The following is an 11,043-nucleotide window of genomic DNA, read 5'->3' as shown; positions in this document are numbered from 1 at the left end:
ACAGGCGAGGTCATCCAGGATCGGGCGCAGCAGATGGAACGCTGGGTGCAGCACTACTCTGAGCTATATTCCAGAGAAAATGTAGTCACCGAAGAAGCACTGAACAACATTGAGTGCCTGCCTGTGCTGGAAGAGCTTGACAGTGAACCAACCCTAGAAGAACTTCACGTGGCCCTGGACTCCCTTGCCTTTGGCAAGGCACCTGGAAGAGACAGCATGCCTGCTGAAGTCCTAAAATGCTGCAAAGAGATCATCGTCACTGAGCTGCATGAAATCCTCTGTCTCTGCTGGAGAGAAGGTGGAGTACCTCAAGACATGAGGGATGCAAACATCATCACGCTGTACAAGAACAAAGGTGACAGGGGTGACTGCAACAACTACTGCGGCATCTCTCTCCTTAGCGTTGTAGGAAAGCTGTTTGCCCGAGTTGTACTAAAGAGGCTCCAGGTACTTGCAGAGAGCGTCTATCCTAGAATCGCAGTGTGGATTCCGAGCCAACAGGTCCACCACTGATATGGTATTCTCCCTTAGACAACTGCAGGAGAAATGCAGGGAACAACAACAGCCATTCTTTATAGCCTTCATAGATCTCACAAAGGCTTTCGACCTGGTCAGCAGAGACGGCCTCTTCAAGATTCTCCCCAAGATTGGATGTCCACCCAGGCTCCTCAGCATCATCAGATCTTTCCACAAGGACATGAAGGGCACTGTTGTCTTCGATGGCTCCACATCAGACCCTTTTGACATCCGAAGCGGAGTGAAGCAGGGCTGTGTTCTTGCACCAACCTTGTTTGGGATCTTCTTCGCTGTCCTGCTGAAGCAGGCCTTTGGAACTGCAACAGAAGGCATCTATCTCCGGACCAGATCAGACGGAAAGCTCTTCAACCTCTCCAGACTGAGAGCAAAATCCAAAGTCCAGCTGAAATGTCTGCGTGACTTCCTCTTTGCCGACGATGCAGCTGTCACTACCCACTCTGCCAAAGATCTCCAGCAGCTCATGGATCGTTTTAGCAAGGCCTGCCAAGATTTTGAACTGACAATCAGCCTGAAGAAAACACAGGTCATGGTTCAGGATGTGGACTCACCTCCCTGCATTACAATCTCTGAGCATGAACTGGAGGTTGTCCATGACTTTGTGTACCTTGGCTCAACGATCTCCGACACTCTTTCTCTCGATACTGAGCTAAACAAGCGCATCGGTAAAGCAGCTACCACGTTTTCCAGACTCACAAAGAGAGTCTGGTCCAACAAGAAGCTGACGGAACATACCAAGATCCAGGTCTACAGAGCTTGCGTCCTGAGTACACTTCTGTACTGCAGCGAGTCATGGACTCTTCGCTCACAACAGGAGAGGAAACTGAGCGCTTTCCACATGCGCTGCCTCCGACGCATCCTCGGCATCACCTGGCAGGACAAAGTTCCAAACAACACAGTCCTGGAACGTGCTGGAATCCCTAGCATGTATTCACTGCTGAAACAGAGATGCCTGCGTTGGCTTGGTCATGTCGTGAGAATGGATGATGGCCGGATCCCAAAGGATCTCCTCTATGGAGAACTCGTGCAAGGAAAGCGCCCTACAGGTAGACCACAGCTGCGATACAAGGACATCTGCAAGAGGGATCTGAAGGCCTTAGGAGTGGACCTCAACAAGTGGGAAACCCTGGCCTCTGAGCGGCCCGCTTGGAGGCAGGCTGTGCAGCATGGCCTTTCCCAGTTTGAAGAGACACTTTGCCAACAGTCTGAGGCTAAGAGGCAAAGAAGGAAGGCCCATAGCCAGGGAGACAGACCAGGGACAGACTGCACTTGCTCCCGGTGTGGAAGGGATTGTCACTCCCGGATTGGCCTTTTCAGCCACACTAGACGCTGTGCCAGAACCACCTTTCAGAGCGCGATACCATAGTCTTTCGAGACTGAAGGTTGCCAATACAATACTATATGCTGCTTTATATTATTTATTTCCTATCTGCTCATTTATTCTTGTTGTTTAAATTGTTTAATGGTTTTTGATTTTAATAATTTTTTTTGATGGTCTTTTGTATTTATGCTTCACTGTAAACCAGTTTGGATGTTTAGAAGAGCGGTATAAAAATCTTTTAAACAAATATATAAATAAATAACTCATTCATTTAATTTCTCTGCCACCCCATGTCCCCTTTTATCTCCCCTTTCCCTGCTTCACCACCCAGCAGGCCAACCACTTTTCTGGCAGATTTCCTGCTTCTATCAGATTTGAAAAGGTGTTTATTATTCTCCTTAACGCTGTTGGCCATTCGCTCCTCAAAGTATTTCTTGGCCTCTCATATCAACATCTTGCATTTCTTTTGCAAGAGTTTGCAATCCTTTTCATTCTCCTCATTAGGGCATGAGGAGGCCCTTCCTTCCATTTCCAGGCGGAAGCTTCCCAGCCTCTCTACCTTAGCCATGCTGGCATCCTCCTGCATTTAGTCGAGCCCTTCTTTTTCAGTATATGTTTCATCTGGGCCTCTATCACTACTGTTTTAAACAGACTGTATTCACACTGGAGATACTGGTCTCTTTTTACCTTCTCTTCCATTTTCTTTCTAACTAATATCCTCAATTAAGGGAAGTCCGCCCTTTGGAATTCAAGGGCTTTTGTGCTGGATTTGCTTGGCAGTCTTCCCCCGCCATGCATGGTAGAGTGGCTTATCCTAGGCTACCTTGGGTGTGTGATTGGGAGAAATTGGTCCAATTGGCTTGAAGCCATCCCTGCCTCAAGGAATGACTGACTTCATGCTATGGGTCAGAGCTTATGGATTGAAGTCTTGCATGTTGGATGATCAGGAGGAGAGAGAGCAAGAGGAAGCCAATTAGGGACACAGATGAGGGGGACAAAGTCAAGGTCTGAGTGAGACAAGGAGCCTCTGAGTCACCTGCTTCCAGGACAATACGCTGCCCCCAGTGTCCTGCAAGTGACATTACACCCATTTCCCAATAGGGGTTTTTGTTTGACACTCACTGATGATTGTTGAGTCCATTTTCTAGGATCCCCCCCCCCCGTTCCTTTCAGCCCTCACACCATGGCAAGTCCTGTCCAAACCTGCCCAATATATGCATTGTTGCACATCATTCTTGATTACCTGGGAATTGCTCCATGACACCCACCAGCAGCTGTTTTACATCATAGAATTCCCTGATTCTGCAGGTCAGCTCAGGAGGAAAAGCCACGGGATTCCCAGATGCTTCCTTCTTCTCATACCTAATGTGGAGGAGGAAAATATCTGATCTCATAATCCATCCAATTGGAATTCCTGACTGGAGTAAAAGGACAGCACGGAGGAGAAGAGCAGGAAGCCTGGAGGCAGGACAAGAGCAGATGGGGCGTGTTCAGGAGAGGAGGCTTCTCTAGCTATGGCAAGGCAAATGGATAGAAAATACGGCCCGTACCAGTGTAGCTGAGCAAAGGGGACAGAGGTCTGGCATGTTCAAGTGGAACGTTGTAAAGAGAGGCCCTGAGTGGAACACTGGAAGGTGGAGATTCCTGCATTCTCTCCCCAAGAGCCATGAAAGAGCTACGTCCTTCACAGACCATTCCCAGCATCAGGTGACAAGGAGGGAAATGAGTGGGATCCATGTACCTCTGCAAGGTCCTTCTAATATCCTGTGGGGGTAAAGAGAAGAAAAATAGGTCAGAGCCTGCCCAGGCAAGTCAGTTTTTTCACACCCTGCACAGAGACCTGCTCTCTAGAGTTCCATGTAGAGTTGGCAGTGATCCATCTTGCACTGATGGATATCAGTGAGCCAATCCAAGGGCAACCCCAGAGGCATTCTGAGGGCCAGGGAAGTTGCGGATGTCCTTCTAAGTGCCAGAAATAGTCACTTCAGGGAAAGCTGCAGGTGGTTTATTTGGCTCTTAATAAGTGACTATTTGGCTCTTAAGTGACTATTATTTGGCTCTTAAGTGACTATTAATAGTCACTTCAGGGAAAGCTGCAGGGGGAGGCAGTGTGTGCGGGGGATGGCACCTCCAGCTGGGGGGTGGCACCCCTGAAAGTGTAATCCCAGTTACCACAGTGGCTATGAACACCTCTGAGGAAAGGGGTCTGCTGGAGCTTTCCTTGGTGTTGTTGAAACCAAGTCGCTCTGGTCCATGCTTCCTAGTCACTCTTATCTTCCTCAGAGGGAAACTGAGATATGTGCAGGCTTCTAGCATTATGCATTCCAGATGCCCTATGACTCTCTCTGCACAGACACCAGATGATGTGCACTGGAACACCACAGAAGCCCATTAGTGGGGTGTTAGGGTAGCAGGACAGAACTGAGCAGAATGGGGAGAGATCAGTTGTCAGGAAGGAGACATGAGAACAGATTCCAAGATCTTTGGGACCTCCAGGCCTCAGTGAAATAAAATGAACTTCCTTATTTCCTGTTCATAAGAGAGGTCTTTGTCTGCACCACACACCGAGTCCCTTCATTCTTGTGTAGGCCAAGGAAGCACAGAGCAGTTGCTTTCCTTCCCCTGGTGAGGAACCTGGGCTATTTCTACCACCCTCTCACCTGCAGGAGTTCACTTGCTGGCTGCTGGCATTTCTCCTCCATCTGCTGGATGAGATCTTCAAGAGAGGACAGTTCCTCCTTGAGTATGGCCATGTGCTCCTCTCTTCTGGTTGCAATTTCTTTCTCCAGCTCTTCCAACTGCGAGAGGAGAGACATCTTTTGATCTTCCAGAAACTGGTGCATTTGGTTGAAAGCAGCCACTGTGCTTGTCTTCTTCTCTTCTATTTGGCCCTAAAACAGGCAGATGTAAAGCGGAGAAAAGGAGAGAAATGTCAGGAATATTGTCAGCCTTTGCGGGGAGGTGGGGGGAAATCTCTAGTCAGAAACATGGCATGAAGAGATTCTCAAGGAGCTGGAGGGAAGTGGACCTGACATGACTAGGGAGTTCTGTTGTCTCTTCTGTCTTTTCTATGACAGTGGACAGTGAACAAATATCAGGAATGTTGTCAGTCCATCACCGCCACATAATAGGTAAGTGAGTTGGTTCACCTATGGCTCAAACCTATCTATACAGTGCACCATTATAGTAGTGGTCAGGAGGCTGCACACTGCTGATAGACCCCACAGATTAGCCATTGACATGCTAGGAATGGATCGAAACCGGAATCAGGCTGGGGTGGGGGCAAATCAAGTGCAGATCTCAACCGCACTGACATATATACCAAATCCAGAACCCCTGTGCCAGCCCAGACATGCCCACAGAAGGCTCTTCAAGATTCCTTTGAGAAGTCCCATTGGGGATCAGGTGGTGGCCAAGGAGGTAAGTAAAATCTTCCTTAATTTACCTTTCCTGGCCAGCTGGGTCCCCATGCGGGCACTGTGTCAGAGAGGAGAAAAGGAGAGAAATGTCAGGAATATTGTCAGCCTTTGCAGGGAGGTGGTGGGAAATCTCTAGTCAGAAACATGGCAGAAAGAGATTCTCGAGGAGCTGGAGGGAAGTGGACCTGCCATGACTGGGTGGTTCTGTTGTCTCTTCTGTCTTTTCTATGACAGTGGACAGTGAACAAATGTCAGGAATATTGTCGGCCTTTGGAAGTAGGTGGTGGGAGATCTCTGGTCAGAAGCATGTTGGGAAGCTAGAGGAGCTGGAGGGAGGCGGATCTGCCAGGGTCTCCTCCATCACTGTACCGTCACCACCGCCAGGTAACATGCGAGTGAATTGGTCCTCCTATGGCCCAGTCCTACCCATGCAGTGCAGCATTGCAGCAGGGCCCAGAAGGCTGCACTCGCCACAGATCGGCCACTAACAGAGTTCTGCTGGTGCTAGGGATGTGTCGAAGCAGAGATCAGGGGAAAATCGGACATATGTACCAAATCCAGAACCCCTGTTCCAGCCCCAGAAGGCTCTTCAAGACTCCTTTGAGGAGTGCTGTTGGGGATCAGGTGGTGGCCAAGGAAGTAAGTAAAATTGTCCCTTATTTATCTTTCCCAGCCAGCTTGGTCTCCACCCGGACACTGTGCAAGCAGCCTGGCACCATTCAGGCCAGCCCAAAATAGGGTTGGGCTGCTAATATTTGGCTCAGGACTGATGAGAGGGCCAGCCCTGCAAGGAAGGCACTTCTGACTTCTTGCAGGGATCAAAAAACTGTGAGCAGCACAAAACAGACAAGACTCCACCTTGAGAACGGCCTTTCACAAACATTTTTGGAGACATGAGGCTCTTTTGACTCTTCCGTGTTTCATGCTGCAGGTTTACAGAGATGGCTTCTAGTGGCTCTCACTTCCAGTGCAACAGGGACACTTACGAGCAGGTCTCGGCTTTCCTCTTCTGTTCCTGCTTGACTTGCCAGAATTCTCTCTCTCTCCTTCCTCAGGACTTCCAGGCGGCTGCACAACTGGTCCTGAAGCAAAGAGAAAAGAAAAGTTTCTGGTTGGTCTATCTTTTATCTTTTGGGGGTGGGGTTACTACATAATGTTGCTCCATAAGCATGAGAAAGCAGTTGCTGTCTCTCCTGGCCTCCCATCTCAGTGCGTTCCACAGGTCTCTGGGCTTCATGTCTTACAAGGGAATTTTACATGAGCACAAACAGATTGAATGGACTCTAAGATCCAAGTGCAATTTGTGTTGAGCCCTTCCTGAGGTGAAGGGAAAGAATATCCTTCACCCTTCCCTTGTGTCCAACCCAACATCAGGACTGCTGCTTTTAGAGCAGTGTCGTATCCTAGAGCAGGCAAACCCTTTTCCTGCTCTGGGGCTTAAGCACTTCCCTCAATGGCTTCTCTCCAAAGCAAGCTGCATGTTACACCCATCATTAATCCTGAAGGTTTGAAACCACTTACCTTGAATTCCCTGGCAGCCTCTTCCACAAGAAGGACTGTATTCGATTGATGTTCTGGGGATCCCTCACAAATCAACTCCTTGTCTTCCTTGCAGAACAGATGGAGATTTTCCTGGTGTCTCACACATAAATCCTCTTTTCCCAGATTGAGGGATAGACATTTAATTTTTTCTACTACATTTGCCAGTTTGGCCGGAAATTCCCTTTCTTGATTCTGGCTTTGCAGAGGGGACACTCCAAGTCCCCCAGATCTTCCCACACCTCACAGTAGTTGGTGATGCAGCCCCTGCAGAAGTTGTGACCGCAGTCCAGGGTCACCAGGTCTGTCAGGTACTCCATAAAGATGGGACACTTGAGTTCCTCCTCTACCTCCATGGTTGGTGAGGCTGAGGCCATGGCTGATGAAGACTCCAGGGATGAATTCAGGCAGCTTCTGAGACCTGTACAGCAGGTGGGTGTGGGTGAGCGACAGAAGAAATACCATATGGGGAATTTCACAGGCTGCACATTGCAGAAGATCTGTGAATTTTCCACTGTGGTGCCCAGTTTGTGGGACTAATAACTAGACGTGTTTGTTTTTGTTGATAACAACATAAATGCACAAAACACCACATTGTGGTCTTTAAGAGATCCAAATAAAAAGAGAAAACGCCTTATTTTAGTGTTTAAGGTATTTTCCAAAAAAGAGAGATTAGTTTTCCAGTAAGAAATCACACCATGGCCGTGTCTGCTGACACTATATCACTTACTGAGTACACTTTGAAAGCATTTAAAAATAATAAATTGAGAACTTTGTAGGAGAATGTGGAATAAAAACATAAAATCGCTTTCTGGGACAAAGCAAACAAAGGAGGTCCTTTGTTGATGCCATCCTGTTCAATAAAGACAGAAGTCTTGCTTGTCTGACAAACTGCGTAAGAAGCACAGAAAGGACACCATAGAACTGAATCCCGCCTGCTGGGAGAAAGGCAGAAAGGGAGGCTGGTGCCTCGGGACTCTGGGTCTGACCCTGCGGGATCATCCGCCCTACTATGATCCTCACAATAGCCCCAAGAGGACTAAACTGAAGGGTCAGCCAGGGAGCTTCACGTGCGACTGGGGATGGGAACCTAGACTCCAGCACTTGATCCTCTGTACCAGTTTCTTAACCAGTGGCACACATACCAGTGGTGGTGCTTGAGGTGGTGACAAGTGGAATGCACAGAATCCCCGGACACCCACCACCCGGCATTGAGATCAGCAACGTAATGTCTCAAGCAGTGGTAGGAGGTTTGGGTCAGTGGGCAGAGCTCCAGAGCGCACTTTTCACAAACTTGAGAAAGCCTCCCACCCACGCTAAGCCTCTTCCTGGTGTTTGTCACATTCCTGGTGTTTGTCACATTGCATCTGCCCTCCCAACTCAGAAGAACCTGGTTATGATATTAATTCCAGTGGGCCTTCCCAAAGGTGGACCATGCAAAGTGGTGCAGTGGGGGACAAACGTTGAGGAATGCTACTCTGTTCCAGTGTTCTTCAACCTGTGGGAAGCAACCCCAATGGGGTCGTGAAGCTTCATATGGGGTTGTGGCAACCTTTCAAAACCTGCCTCTTACAATGGTCGGAGCAACCTGCGGGAGGGCCTGGAACGGCACCAGCATGCTCACAAATTACCAGACCTGGAAGGGGTGGGATGAGATGCTGCAGTCAGTGGCTTCATTTCAGGACAGGGGACTACTGGGAGGGGATGGCCAGAGAGAGTGGCTTCCTCACTGAAGGATAAGCTTCCACTGTCCCAGGGGGAGAAAGAGGGAAGGAGCCTGTTAAAGCTGGGCAGGCACCTGCAATCCTGGCCACGACTACCTTCTGTGGTCCCTGACATCAGGCAGTGCAGAAGGCGGTGCAGAGCCAAGCAGCTGGCAAGAGAATGGTCTGAAAGTGACGCGAAGCTGGAAGGTGAGGACTGGCTGCTGAGAGGTGGGTTGCCAGCCTCATATTCATTCATTCATTCATTCATTCATTCATTGGGGGACATGACGTGAAAAAGATTGAAGACCACTGGCCCTTGTTACATACACCTTCTTTCCCGAACACGTGTGTAGTTCAAATGGACTTCATCGTGGTTTCAGAGCTGGGCAGAACCCCTCCCCTGCTCTGCGAAAGGGGAATGTGCCAGAGGACTGGAGGATAGCAATTATCACACCGATTTTTAAAAAGGAAGGAGAGGGGATCTGGGAAATTACCGGTTGGTCATCAAAACATCCGTTCCAGGCAAGATGGTAGAATGCCTCATCAAAGATAGAATCTCAAAACACATAGATGAACAAGCCTTGCTGAGGGAGAATCAGCAAGGGTAAGTCTTAACTCATGAAAGCTCCACAGTCAGGGAATTAGAAGGCAGGTCCTATCCTGGATTAGGAACTGGTTGAAGACCAGGAAGCAGAGAGTGGGTGTCAGTGGGCATTGTTCACAATGGGGAGAGGTGAAAAGCGGAGTGCCCCAAGGATCTGTTGGGGACTGGTGCTTTTCAACCTATTCATAAATGATCTGGAGACAGGGCTAAGCAGCGAGGTGTCCAAGTCTGCAGATGACACCAAACTTTTCTGAGTGGTGAAGACCAGAAGAGATTGTGAAGAGCTCCAGAAGGATCTCTCAAAACTGGGAGACTGGGCAGCAAAATAGCAGATGCGTTTCAATGTCAGTAAGTGTAAAGTCATGCACTTTGGGGCAAAAAATCCAAACTTTACATATAGGCTAATGGGTTCTGAGCTGTCTGTGACAGATCAGGAGAGACATCTTGGTTTTAGAGGCAAGCTGCCTCTGATTGCCAGTTGCACGGGAGGGCACCGGGACGCACATTGTGTCTGTTGTCTTGGGTGCTCCCTGGGGCATCCAGTGGGCCACTGTGAGATACAGGAAGCTGGACTAGATGAGCCTTTAGCCTGATCCAGCGGGGCTTCTTCTCCTTAAATAGTGCTACTGTGTTTCTTTTTCTTCTACCTCAGCAAAGTCCTCATTTGCTCTTTCTTCTTCTAATGCAGGAGTATCCAAGGACTGGCTTTCACCATCTCCCTAATTACTATGCGGTAACTTTGAAACAAACCCTGGTGAAACAAACTTGCCTGGTCTTTTGTTTTCCTCTTTTTCTTTTCTGTGCTCCAGACTTATATTTGTGCAACACCACACTGTTAATTTCACCTTTGAACCTTGCCAAAACACATGCAGACATGATCCAAGGCCACATTTTCTATCTAGACACACACTAAACTATGACAAGAGGTGGAGGTGACTATTGGAGCCTGGGAATTATGTGAACTACCTCTGGGACCTAGAAGTTCTGGCCTGAAGGCGTAAGTTGCACCTTCCTGTGATTGAATTGCACTAATACACACTGATGCTTACGAAGCAGACCTGGGCTGCATTTCCACTATAGATTTCATCCACTTTCTACTTCCCGAATGCAGGGTGACCAGATACAATGGAGGGCAGCGTGTCTACACCTTGTATACAAGAGGGAATTTTGGTAGGTGCAGTTCAACATGGAAGGGCTTTTAAAGCTACACTGGTCAAAATGCCCTCTTCTCTGTCCTCCATCATATCTGGTCACCCTTGTTGGGAAAATGTGGGTTAACCCGGAATAGATGGGCATGTGAGAGAGGTAGAGATTTACTCCAAGACGAGAACTGCACTGTGCTCAGGTGAACAACAAGAGATGGGAGAATTTCTTATCCAGAAAAAAAGATTTTAAGAACTTTAGCACAGAAAAGAGCAGAAAAACAGGACAGTAGATTAGATACAATCTCAAAAGAGGGTCTCAGCTATGCTGGCTACAAGCTGTCCTCTGCATTGCCTTCCCTCCAGCAGCTGCCCGGGATGAAGCTGTAGAACAGGCAAGCAGAGCCAGGAAGAGAGTGGTGCAGCTCAGGCAGTGAGGAGCCTTGCTGAAAGGCTGGAGCAGAAGGTGGATCGCAGGTTCTTTCTCTCAAGGTGGAAAGTATATCAGCTCTTTAGGACCCGAGTGCAGCTCTCTCGTCCAGATCTGCCACTCAACAGCTCCTCAGGCTGGACCTGAGGACCTTTTATAGGCCTTGCAAGTTCTCTTGCTGAACCTGAGAAACCCAGTCTTCAGTCAGGTCTGGGACTGAATGCAGTTACTGGTTAGTGCACAAGCTCTAGAACTCTTTCCGAACACCCTGCCCGAATGCGTTCTGGGGCCAGTAGTTTGTGGAGGTATCTGAGAGCTGTTAGGGCTCCCCTTAACAAATGGCAGTCT

The 11,043-nt window shown here is 48.7% G+C and overlaps 1 long non-coding RNA gene across 1 annotated transcript; it reads right to left on the bottom strand.

Moving 5' to 3' along the window:
• Positions 1-4,717: 4,717 nt before the first annotated feature.
• Positions 4,718-6,974, bottom strand: LOC136639521 (uncharacterized). The gene is made up of 3 exons (XR_010793694.1): positions 6,796-6,974; positions 6,261-6,356; positions 4,718-4,746 (listed from the first exon to the last, which is right to left on the bottom strand). It is a non-coding gene; the product is annotated as an uncharacterized lncRNA (long non-coding RNA).
• Positions 6,975-11,043: the final 4,069 nt, after the last annotated feature.

The sequence above is a fragment of the Tiliqua scincoides genome, chromosome 2, assembly GCF_035046505.1.
Source record: "Tiliqua scincoides isolate rTilSci1 chromosome 2, rTilSci1.hap2, whole genome shotgun sequence".
In the NCBI taxonomy this organism is placed as follows: domain Eukaryota; kingdom Metazoa; phylum Chordata; class Lepidosauria; order Squamata; family Scincidae; genus Tiliqua; species Tiliqua scincoides.
Note: the sequence above shows the minus strand (reverse complement) of the source record. Positions and strands in the feature narration are given on the sequence as shown.